The sequence below is a fragment of the Oratosquilla oratoria genome, chromosome 16 (assembly GCF_046742065.1).
Source record: "Oratosquilla oratoria isolate Oo_2021 chromosome 16, ASM4674206v1, whole genome shotgun sequence".
NCBI classification, from domain to species: Eukaryota; Metazoa; Arthropoda; class Malacostraca; order Stomatopoda; family Squillidae; genus Oratosquilla; species Oratosquilla oratoria.
Genome location: NC_134792.1, coordinates 9458300 through 9472308, shown reverse-complemented (window position 1 = coordinate 9472308; position 14009 = coordinate 9458300).

The window sequence follows — 14009 nt, the reverse complement described above, 5'->3', positions numbered from 1 at the left end:
ACGCACACAAACAAAACAGACAGAATAAATAAATAAATAAATGAATAAATAAAATAACATCACCCATAGATGAACCAGAAGCCCTATGTTTCATGGGCACATTAGGAAGCGTCCCATGTACATTCCTAGTAGACACAGGCACAAAGATAAGCATACTTTCACAATCCATATGTGCACAATCAGGTAACTCATTCCCTCCCGACGGACCACACCTTACAGGAACCATGATAAGTTGTACACACCTAGACTTCACTTCAACTATAACACTCCTCATAACAATTGTTAATAACTCATTCCCACCCACTACCTTGTACGTAGTCGAAAACGGGACCCTTGAATGTGATGGCATTTTAGGATTGGAATTCTTAGCCAATCACAAAATCATTATTGATACAATCCCCGCTATGCTCAAGTTAAGTGACATAGAACCCCCCCTCCCCGTCACCTATCCCGACGCTTCTAGGCACCCGGGTGAACACCCTCATTATCCACCACTATCCCCCACATCACCCTACTGGAACGTCACAAAATCCTGCTTGCAACCAAGCCTGCCCAACTCAGCACCAGAACAGAGGATGCCTCCGCAAATCTCAGACTTGACATCAGGCAATACCACCAATATTACATCTCCCTCAACCCACGCACATATGCAAAGTCAGACAACACCATACCACCCACTCCCCTTTCTCAACACACAAATTCTCACCAAATGCTAAATTACAATCCCTCCAGGGGAGAATATGATTATTTCAACAATCATACCTGATGCACTTCCAGGCCAGGATATAATTGTGCCTTCCGATACCTGTAGGAGAAAGAATTTCCATATGCCTGCTGTATACAGTTAGACATAAGAAAGAGGCAATAATCTTACTAGAGAACATCTCACATACCCCCAGTTAAACTAAACAAACACACACAAAAAGGAACAGCTAAATTATACATAAACCCCATCCAGGAAACACACCACTCCTATTAACATCATCACCACCAGATCAAACCCCACCCCAATCCCTCTCGAAAATATCCCAGTTTTAGACTTCCAGTAAGCCAGAACCAGTCAAAGGATTACAAAGGATTACAAAGGTGGAGCATACCGACAGGATACCTTTCGGTCCATAACTAGGTCGGATGCAGAAAAAATGTAATAATGATAAAAAAAAAAAAAAAAAAAAAAAAAAAAAAATGATAATATAAATAACAATAAATGAAATAAATGCAAATATATAGTTAAATAATAAACAAACGGATGAATAGTAAATAATTGTAAATTGACAGATAACTAATAATAGATAAAAATCAAACAAATAATAATAACTAAACAAACAATAACAAACAAATAAACAAATAATATGAAATAAATAACATATCCTACAGTTTGAGACCATTATTTCTTGTTGGATTCTCATTCAGTGTGAACATTTTTTCACTTTTGATATTGTCAATTCCATTTAGAATTTTAAAGACCTGTATCAAGTCACCTCTAAGTCTACGTTTTTTTAGGAAAATGTTTTAGTCGATTTTCGTATGATTTATTTTTCATATTTGGAATCAGTTTTGTGGCTCGCTGTTGTACTTTTTCCAATCTGTCAATGTCTTTAATGAGATTCGGTGACCATACGGAAACAGCATATTCCAATATTCCAAATATGGACGAACTAACGATTTATATAACTTGTTAATGAGAGATGAACTTTTGAAGTCAAAAGATCGCGCAATCAGTCCTAGAATCTTGTTTGCTTTCTTAGAGGTTGAAATACACTGCTTAGATGATTTGAGATCGTTACTGAAAATTACGCCGAGATCCTTTTCACTATCCACTTTTGTTAACGAATTACCAAATAACTTGTAATCGTACTTACTGTTATTTTTACCTGTGTGCATAACCTTGCATTTACTTGTATTAAGTTTCATTAGCCACTTTTCAGACCATTGCTGTAATTTATCTAATTTTTTTAATATCTAATTGGTTTAAGTGATCATTTGCCATTCCGCACAGTTTTGTATCATCAGCAATATTTGCCATTCCGCACAGTTTTGTAGCATCGTGAGGCAATTGCCTTGAACGATGAACCATTAGGAAAAACATTCTTAGTCAAGCTCCATATACACATACCGCCCCCCCCCCACACCCCATCTATACTCTAGCCTACAGAATTCATCAAAATAAAAACAATTCGTCACAGATAATATAGACGAGATGCTGGAACAAGGTGTCATCAGACATTCAATCCCCTTGGAACTCCCCACTTTTCCTAGTTCCTAAAAATGGTGGATCCTTTAGACCATTCATACATTTCCGTAAAGTAAATACTAACACCACCCCAGACCGCATGTCAATGTCTGTCATGACAGATATTCTCCAATCACTGGGTCAAGGAAACAAGTTTTTTCTCAACCCTAGACTTCAAATCTGCCTTTTGGCAGATTGAACTAGGGGAAGAGTCAAAAGAAGTCACAGTCTTTAGTACTGACAAAGGCCATTTAGAATTTAATCGAATGCCCTTTGGGCTAAAGAATGCCTCTAGTACACTACAAAGACTCATGAATAGCCTTTTCAAAGACAACTAGGCAAATCCCTTTTCGTCTATCTAGACGACCTAATAATATTCTCCCCTACTTTAGAAGACCACCTTGACACCCTTGGGTACGTCTTACAAACCATAAAAAAAAGCTGGCCTCAAAATTCAGCTTAACAAATGCTCATTTCTAAAAAAGGAAATCACCTTTCTTGATCATACAGTAAACAAAGACGGAATCCACACAAACCCAGGCAAGATCAGAGTTATTGCTGAATACCCACCCCAAAGGACGAGAACCAACTCCGTTCTTTTGTTGGCATGGCTGCCTATTACAGGCATTTTATAAGAACTTTTGCAGGCTTAGCTACCCCACTTACCAAATTTACACGTAAGAACGTACCTTTCAAATGGGACTCTGAAGAACAAGAATGTTTCCAGAAAATAAAGACAGCACTATACAGGGCACCCATACTCGCCTTCCCCAATTTCACAAAGGAATTCTTTCTGTTCACGGACGCATCCAGCATCGGGATAGGTGCAGTCCTACAACAAACAGATTCAAACGGGAAACATAGAGCGATAGCGTACGCAAGCCGTGTACTGAACCTTGCAGAGCGTAACTACTCCACCACCCACTTGGAAGCTCTAGCTGGTCTGGGTTCTAAAACATTTCCGGGAACGCATCCTGGGTCACAAAATCACAGTTATGACAGACCATCAACCTTTAATAGAGTTTTTCAAAGAAAATAAAATGCAAGATAAGATAGCAAGGTGGCACATAATCATTTTAGAATTCAACCCAGAAATTACCTACATAAAAGGTACCTTAGGCAAACGTCGTAGCAGACGCAATTAGCCGGAACCCCCTGATCGCAACAGTCCCAACCACCCTTGCATTTCCCCTCAGGAACTGCGAGAAGAACAAGGAAAAGACCCAAATTGGTCACATGTAATCCTCCACCTAGAAACGGGAGCCACTCTACAAAAACCACCCCCTGTGCCCCTCCGAGAATCACATCTAAAGGATGGAATTCTTAAAAGCATTATTACTCCAACCCAAACAGTAATCCCAAACTCACTGATTCGAAGAATTCTCCTAATGGTCCACGGTAGCCCCATTGCAGGACACCCAAGCAGAAATAAATGCCTAGCAAACACCAGACGGGCGTACTACTGGCCTAAGATGGCCACCGACATCACCCGTCACACTGAACACTGCACTACCTGTAACAAACTTCGTGGAACAGAGCTTAAGCCACTCCAAACTGGAGAAGTACCCATCCCCTAAGAACCATGGGATACTATGCACATTGATCTTTTAAAACTATTCCCAAACCGCCAAGGTTCCCAATACTTCCTTGCTGCAGTGGATTACTTTTCAAAGTGTACAATACTAGTGCCCCTACCAAACAAATCGGTAGAAACGGTGGCCCAAGCCTTAGTCGACAACTTGTTTTGTAAGTACAACATTCCTCCCCCTTTACACCATAGAAGATTACGCAAAGCGCGTAGAACTCGCCATGCACTTGATCCACAAAGAAGTAAAAAATAACCTCGAACAAGATAAACAACAAATCAGAATCAAACAACATAAACACTCTCGATCCTTATCCCTCATCTCAGGGGATGTTGTCATGCTTAAACACCACAACAGATCTAACAAACTTAAACCAAAGTTATTTGGCACCCCTGTAGTCGCAGAAACGCTAAGCAACAACAACTACCACCTTATTGAGGTCCTGATGCTGCAGCGTCTTCGTTGTGGGACCACCCCCTAACCCCAAGAGTTGAGGGCCAAACTGCAGCAAACATCCCTGGCAACCGGCGCTACGCAGATGGCACCTATCCCCAGGAGGGGTTTCGGTCGCCTGGGCAAGTACCACAACCCTTTCATGACATGCACTGTTACGTTTTTTTCTGCACTGAGGAGTGTTTTTCCGGCGCTCACCCCTCTTCTTCTACTATTAGCCGGAGATGTAGAGAGCAATCCTGGGCCCACCACAAAATACACATGCCCAACATGCTCCAAACCCATCACCTCGAACAGACAGACAAAGGGCTCAGTTTAATGCAACATATGCAAAAACTCGGCCCACTTCACTTGCACAATACTTACAAACACAAACAAATACACAAACACTTGGACATGTTCTACCTGCCCTCCAATAACCTCACTCCCATCTTCCCGACTACAGCCTGCATCCTTGCCCACACCCAGTCTCCCCCCACCCTTGTCCTCAATCAATCCTTCTCCTCTTTTGTCCCCAACCACACCTCTTTCTCTCTCTAACCACGATCCTATACCTTCTCCATCAACACCCAAACCCCCCAGACGGCAACATACAACACATACAGAACACACAACATCAACATATTACAACACAACATTGATGGCATAAAAAAAACACGAACTCGAACACTTCCTCAAACAACACAACATACACGTTGCCATCATACAAGAAACAAAACTAAGACACTCACACAAAACACCATCATTTCACAACTTCACCACCATTAGACAAGACCGGACCGACGGCAATGGCGGTGGACTCATCACCCTGGTCCACCAATCCATCTGTTTTGTGGACACAAGCGCCTAAAACAAAATCCTCCTCCCTACCACAGATAACACTACAGAAATCCAATCTATTCTAATCCGTACAGGCAACAAATCAACACTGACAATAGTTAAAAATATACACCCCTCAATCATCCCCTACAGTTCCAAACACCTTCAGGTCTCAACTTAATCAACTAGCCACAATCCCTAATCTCATCATAGGTGGTGACTTCAACGCCAAGTCGTCGGCCTGGTATGTCGACAACCCTGACACAGACAGAGGGCTTGATATGCAGACTCAACTTGACTCACTGACCATCATGAACAACACACATAATCATACACATATCCCACACCAAGCCCTCTATACCTCCTCTCCTAATATCACCTGTTCCCCCTACCTGACCCCAACAACTTTATGGAGAGTGGTCAGATCCCTTGGATCTGACCACCTTCCAATCATCATCACCACCAAAACAAGATGCACCCCAGTTGGCCACAGACACACATACACCAATTACAAGAGAGCAAACTGGGAAGCTTTTACTGAAGAGACAGAACAACATTTTGAGACACTTAACAGTACACCAATCACAAACATAAACAATGTTGTACACACTTTTAATACAATCATACGAAACGCAGACAATAGATATATCCCTAGAGGCAACAGAAAATCACACAATCCAAATTTCACACTAGAAATCCAAGGCCTCATCAGACAACGAAATACACTTAAACACAATACCCCCACACCTATCCCTCAAAACATAGCAGACCAAATGCAAACACTAGACACAGAGATTACAAATAAAATACATGAACAGAAAACACAAAATTGGCCAAAGTTTGTCAATACAATTAATCACAAAACAAACACCAGCAAATTGTACAAAACACTCAACAGCATTACACTATCCAATAGTAACACAACACGCTCTCACGCAGCAATAACCACAACAAGAGATAATTTACCCTCGAACAGACAACAAACACAATCATAAATCATTTTGCACAGACAAGCCATCTCACTTCTTACCCTGACGACCGACGCACCATTCGACATAAGAAAGACTTTTCCACAGACTCAGACTATACACCCTTCATAGACAGTCAGACAAAACACATAATGCTTAAAAGTGGCAGTCTGCCGACAAGATTGACTAGATAAACACCATATGAGGACGGAGCCTTTATTTGTACGACGTTTCGCTTATTACAGCTTTTTCAAGTACAAGTTGAGATACAAATGCTTGAGATTAAATAAGGGGAAAGGAGGGAACGGGGAGAGAAAAAGGGGGGGGGGGAAGGAAGAGGAGGAGGAGGAGGAGGAGGAGGAGGGTGGGGGGATTGGACACTGGGAAAGGATGAGAATGCTGGCCCAAACGTCCGTGGGCGAAATAAATAAATATTTAAACCACCCTTTGTGGACATTTCGCCCACGGACGTTTGGGCCAGCATTCTCATCCTTTCCCAGTGTCCAATCCCCCCACCCTCCTCCTCCTCCTCCTCCTCCTCTTCCTTCCCCCCCCCCCTTTTTCTCTCCCCGTTCCCTCCTTTCCCCTTATTTAATCTCAAGCATTTGTATCTCAACTTGTACTTGAAAAAGCTGTAATAAGCGAAACGTCGTACAAATAAAGGCTCCGTCCTCATATGGTGTTTATCTAGTCAAAACACATAATACATAACTTCAAGTACTCATCCGCCTGTGGCCCTGACAACATAAGTAACATCCACCTAAAATACATTGGACCACAAGGTATAGGCCTACACGCACTCACAAACATTGCAAATTACAACTATTCACACAACACTATACCTGAAATCTGGAAGCATGGGAAAATAATCACAATCCCAAAACCCAATAAAGACCCAACAATCCCAACACCACACCGCCCAGTCACAATTCTCTGCACCCCCTCCAAAGTCATTGAACGCCGAATTACAACACGGTTTTAGGCTACTACACACCACAAACACTCTTCTAATAAATCTCACGCAAAGAATATTAGATGGCATCATTTCAGATACTGTAGGCCCCATCATAGAACACTTCTCATAACATTAGACATTAGTAAAGCTTTTGATGCTATCCCCCGATACAATCTAACAAACTAAATATATAACATAGGCATGCAGAACACATGGTTCATTACAAACAGACTCAAAATAGCCCCAGCCAAATCTACAGCAACACTTCTCATCAACTGGACAAAAGAACACAACTACATACCTCATCTCAATATCAACAACACTAATACCACACACACACACACACACACACACACACACACACACACACACACACACACACACACACACACACACACACACACACACACACACACACACACACACACACATACACACACACACACACACACACACACACACACACACACACACACACACACACCGAAAATTCTTGGTGTAATATACGATACACCCATGTCATTCAAATAACACATCACAAACATAAAAATAAATGCACACCTAGACTCAACACACTTCAATCAGTCATTGGAACAATATTTGGACAAAACAAAGAAACTAATACTACAATATACAAACAATGCATATGCTCAGTGATGAATTATGCGAGTCCAGCATGGGCACCTAATCCCAGTGAGACACACCTCAACACCCTTCAGACCATACAAAACAAAGCCTTAAAAACAATTACAGGTTACACATATACAACACCTACAGACCATCTACACTGAAACAAAAGTCCTCAAAGTCAAAGATCACCTTGACATGAGAGGCACGCAAACACTTGCTGCAGTCTCCACAAACACAGCACACCCGCTACACTACATAGCAGAACACATACAAGCACCAAGAAACATAAAAAAACACACCCAAATACCTATATCACACACAAATACTTTTTTCTCTTCCTCCAAAACCACCAAATACCAGCCTCCGGAATTATATTCATAATCACATCACCCACTGCTCCATCAACACACTAATAGACAACACATTGCTGCATGCCAGACCCCATGATATCCATCCCTCTGAATCCTCTCTCCCACGAAAGGACAGAGTCCACCTGACCAGACTGCGATGCGGCCACCACCCAGCCCTTCTAAGCTACCGGAAGAGACTGGATGACTGCATTGTGGACAAATGCCCAGGATGTAACATTTCACACCATACTACTCAACACATCATGGAAGACTGCATTAGACACAAACATGCACGCAAACAACACAGCATACACACTATAAAGGATTTGTGGGAAAACCCCGTTTCGGCCGTGGTATTCCTTGGGGAGACGGAGCTGCTCGGCAGGGCCAAGGTCTATATATATAGACCTTGGGCAGGGCTGTGGATTCGGAGTCGGAGTCGGAGTCGTGGAGTCGGAGTCGGAAGCAATTACGGTGTCACTGGAGTCGGAGTCGGTAAAAATATACCGACTCCGACTCCGGCTCCAGTTAAATTTACACTTTATAAGGTCTTCGTTTAGTCTGTAGAGTTATGTAGTGCACACTCCTTATAAGTACATTATATATGAAAAAAACCCATAATTTTATCAAATGTGATATATCTCATCGTCTTATCTTTGTGGTCATTCCACTAAACCCCCAAAACGTCCTATTGCAACGCTGGCTTTCAAATTTATACATAGACCGATAAACATCCAAAGTATTACGTGAATAAATTAGACACCTCAATATTACACCTTCTGTTGACACACAGTCATGGAAGCTGTAATATTCCTGTCAAGTTCCATATGCATCGTTTTCATCACTCCATCAGTTTGGTGGTTTCTCTCACTGCTGTGTTGCCAAACAGTAGGGTAATTATGTTTTCAACTGTAGACTAACGCAATAATACAATCTCTTCTCTCCTTTCCCCTTCTTTTTTCCCCTCTATATTTTTAACAATGAATTATTGAAATAAGGATATTTAAAGTTGAAAAAAAAATCACATTTCAAACATGTTCAGCTGTATCTTGTTTTGTAATCGTATCGATAAGAACGGTTCCAGAACCAGAGTAATGTTCATCACAATAATCGCATAACAGTACCAGTATGTAGTTAAACCAAGAGGTACTTGTGTCAGTAATTGCAGTACATTAAGACAAAAGAAGGTATGAAAACATATGAAGGATAATGATACTCAAAAAGTATGTATGATACATATACCTTTCAGTATCATAAATGTTCAGCTATAACACTCGACCTTGTACCGTACTCGTATCAATAAGGTTTATTTTCTCTATATTTACTGTTTCCTTTCAAGAAATTTGCCTAAACTTCTTTTATAAAGTACCTTATTTTTTTTTTGTATTTGCAAAACTATATATGAAAAAAATCTTCAATTATATTTTTTTATTACTAGGTTTGTGTATCCTTTATAAAGGTTATATTTCAACCTTTATTATAAAGTACAGTATTTTTGTTTTTGAAATGTGCTTATTACTTATTTCCAAAGATATATATTATGCCAAATGTCTTACATTTTCACTGAATTTTCCTCAATATTCTTTCAAAAAATTTGTCTCTACTTCACTTATAAAGTATTAATGAAGCGGTCAAACATAGGCTGGCCACACTATAACATATATATTTATTCTTTGATATAAACCAGTTATAATGGTATGTCTACTCAAGATTAGAGCGTATGTGTGTTGTATAGGCTTTATAAAATATGTAGGCCATAATCAGTTAATTACATGAAGAGGAGTCGGAGTCGGAGTCGGAGTCGGAGTCGGAGTCGGAGTCGGAGGTTTTGTGTTCCGACTCCACAGCCCTGCTGCTCAGACAGTCAAGGGAACAACAACAACAACAACCCTATTGACCCGTCAGACGACACCCATATCACAGCACATGATAGAAAAACTGAAACCAATCAAATCAATATTCGACGTAAAATCCATCCTAGATAGATACGGTTTTCTTCCAAACCAACCTCCACCCACAACCACGAAACCTCAACCCCCAACCTTTCACATGAAACTCTCTCCAGGCAGTAACGCTATATAATAATCCAGATTCTCCCCCCTTAGAGGGCAGGACGTCATGCTCACTTGAGTGGGAAGTGATCACGATCCTTATCCATCAAACCTTTCCCCAACTATATAATCTCTTCACATCCTTCAGGATCGTGTTCACCTGGCAGAATCATACTCCAATCATATTCACAAGAAATATTTAAACGAAAACACATCCAGAAATAAGATACCTAACCAGACTCTTCAACTTCCAGGACACTCCTACCTCTCATCCTCGTATGCCTCGTCGCAGCCTTCTCTGGCGATAACCTACCGAGGATGATCCCAGGAGCAATTGTCGCTCCTGCAGGACAGGTAATGGTCATTCGAGACACAATCACAGTAAAAATGGAGTTCGACATCGCGAAACTACACTCAGACCTAGAGTCAATACGTAAACTTACGAATACATTATAAGATCACTTCCATGCCACCTTCAAACACCCCAGTCTCAAAACTAACTCCTCAAAATCAAGAAATAACCTGTTTTACTCAAATTTCGACAAACTAAAGACACTACTCCTTCAACTCTTCACAATTGAACGGAGTGACATGATATCAAATTATAAATCAGAACACCACCATGCCTCCTTCAGACATAAAAGAGGACTCATGAATTTCATGAGTTCCCTTTCTAAGTCCCTTTTTGGCATTGCCACTGAAGATGACATAACAAACGTCCATTTCACCATAGACAAAATGGCCTCCAGATTTAATGAGATGGGAAAGCTTGTTCTACTAAACTCCTAAAACTCACGGCACTTGGCAAGCTCAGTTAACATTCTTTTAGACTGTTTTCCCAACTCCACGAACATTTCCTTACTCATTCTACTCGATTCCACGAACTGGAAATGTTCACATACTACTCAGAACAAATAAACGAATTAAGTAAACACATAGATATGATTAGACACTACTAACATATTATACTCGACCTCGTCGACGCAGCCGCCAAGAAGGCCACCCGAAACCTCCTCCTCAAAGACAAATTAAACTGCACTCTCCGTCGACTTAAGAAACCTCCACCTAAAAAGCATCTTCCTCCCCGAACAACTAGACCTATATTACCCCCTCATTGAAACAACACTATGCACAAATGCAATCTACGCACACATTCCAGTCGCACAATTTTGTATCATCAGCAAATTTGGAGACAATAGATTTTAGTCCGTGGTCTATATCATTTATATATACTACGAATAGAAATGGCCCAAGAACGGAACCTTCAGGAACTCCACTCGTAACATTTTTCCATCTAGAAGTTTTGCCATTTAAAACAACTCTGTTTTCGATCATTCAACCAATTTCTAGTACAACTTAATAGGCTACCACTTATTCCGAGTGAAGCTAATTCAGTAAGTAGCCTTTCGTGGGGGACGGTATCAAAATAATTTGCAAAGTCTAAATATATTAAATCTATATTGTTTCTTTTGTCAAATTCAAGATGACTATGTTGTAGAATTCGAGTAAGTTAGTCACGCAAGAACGTTTCCGTCTGAATCCATGCTGGCTATCATTTATCAAACAGTTACTTTCTAAATGATATTCGATAGCGTCTCTGATTATAGTTTCCATAATTTTTCCTATGATTGAAGTCAAGCTTATAGACCTGTAGTTATTTGGTTTCTTTTTTGTAACCTGTTTTGAATATTGGAGTAACGTTAGCTAGCTTCCATTCTCTTGGCACATCTCCGGATATGATGGATTTTATTTTTTAGTAATTTCTAATGGAACAACAATCTCATTTTTCATTTCCTTTAAGATTCTTGGATGCCAACCGTCAGGCCCTGTTGTTTTATTACCTTTTAATTTTTTCTTTTGTTAAATTTACCGGAGTAGGTAAGTTTGCCCTAGACTTTTCACAGGATTCAGTTTGGAGTTCACTTTGAGGTGTTTCGTTTACGAATACTGAGCTAAAATAATTGTTTAAAATATCATACATTCCTTCGTTTGAATACTCAAGTTGACCATCAGCAGATAATAGTAAACCAATGTGATTCCTAACAACCTTTTTATCTCTACTGTAAATATAGAATTCTTCGGGATTCTCTTTGGATTGATCAGCGATATTCATTTCGTATTGTCGTTTTCGTCTTTTTTTTTTTTTAAATCTCTGTATTAATACATAACTTTCATAGTCATTAGATGCACCCGACCACTTATATTTCTTGTGAGCCCGTCTTTTTAGCAATACTTTTTTTTTTTTTTTTTTTTTTTTTCTTTGTCGAGCCATTTTGAGCGAGTCTGATTTGGGGTACGTCTGTCCTTAAAAGGAATATAAGTATGAATCATCTTAGTGAGCGTATTTTGAAATATTTCCCACATCTGATCTACAGGTCTGTCGCTTAATTTTTCCTCCCAATCTGTAAGCTGAAGCTCCTGACGTAGTCCTATGAGCTGAGCTTTACTGAAATCGGGTATTTTAGAAACACAAGTATCTATTCTAATTGTTTTCAATAGTTTGAATCTAACTAAATTGTGATCGCTATTTGTAACAGCTTTACCGACTTCTACATCGGTTATCATGCTTTCGCGGCTAGTGATCAATAAATTGAGTAAGTTTCTATGTCTTGTGGGCTCTTTTACATGATGAACTAAGTAATTGTCACCGAAAAAATCAATTAAGCGACTACCTATGTGGCTGTTCAAGGGTCATCCAATCAATATCAGTAGAATTGAAATCACCCATTATCAATAAATCCCGGTTGCAGAAACTAGACAGTTCTTGAAATAACAGTTTGTCGTCTTTGGCCTATAGATTACACCTACATTAATTTTTTGTCAATTTGTTTGGGTTAATTCTACCCACAAACTATTATATGCATCCTGTTTCACTTTCTCTTAAAAACAAGCATGAACATTGTTTTTAACGTACAACAGAATACCCCCACCTTTCTTATGGTTTCTATCCTGATGAAAGTGTTTAAATCCTGCAATATTAAATTCAGCTTCAAACTCTTTACCATTTAACCATGTCTCGGTTATTCCTATCATATCGAGATTTACGCTTTTGACATACGCCTGTATTTCTTGGAATTTCTTCTTAATACTGCGAGCATTAAAGTACAGTACATGGTTTTAAGAAGCTCATGATTATTTCTTTTTGACACGTTTTGAGTTTCAATATCATGCCTTACATCATAATTTTGTTTTGCTTTTATTGACACCTTGCTCTATATTGATATTTGGTCCTTCATTGGAATTCAATGCCTCATTAATATTTCTCCCATCAAGATTAACATTTCCCCAATCACGGCATCTGGTCGCTCACGGTCATCCGAACTCTTTTGTACACTTTGCCCCCCTATGTCACCGCGTTTAACACTGGCCTCCCGTCATGCATTGACACTCTGTCTGGCATCCCTTCCTACAATTATATCCTGTCCTCCAGTGACATTATATCCTACCGTGGTATTTTGTCCTCCACTATTATTACATCCCATCGTGATCTTTTGTCCTCCATTGTCATTACATCCCATCGTGATATTTTGTCTTTCATTGACATTCTGTCCGGCATCCCTTCCTAAAATTATATTTTGTCCTCCACTGACATTATATCCTACCGTGATATTTTGTCCTTCACTATCATTACATCCCATCGTGATATTTTGTCCACTATCATTACATCCCATCGTGATATTTTGTCCTCCACTGTCTTTACATCCCATCGTGACATTTTGTCCTTTGACATTACATCCTAATGTAACATTTCGTCCTCTACCGACCTTATATCCTAAAATTATATTTTGTCCTATACTGGCATATTGTTCTACATTAATGCTATACTCTACTCTGTTTTCCTCTGTGCACTCTATTTCCCCTTCCCTTTGTGTTTCTACCCCCCCCCCCAAAAAAAAAAAAAAAAAAAAAAGCGTAAAGGTATTGACGCCTGGAAAAGAGATACCAAGGATCAAAAAAGTGGTAT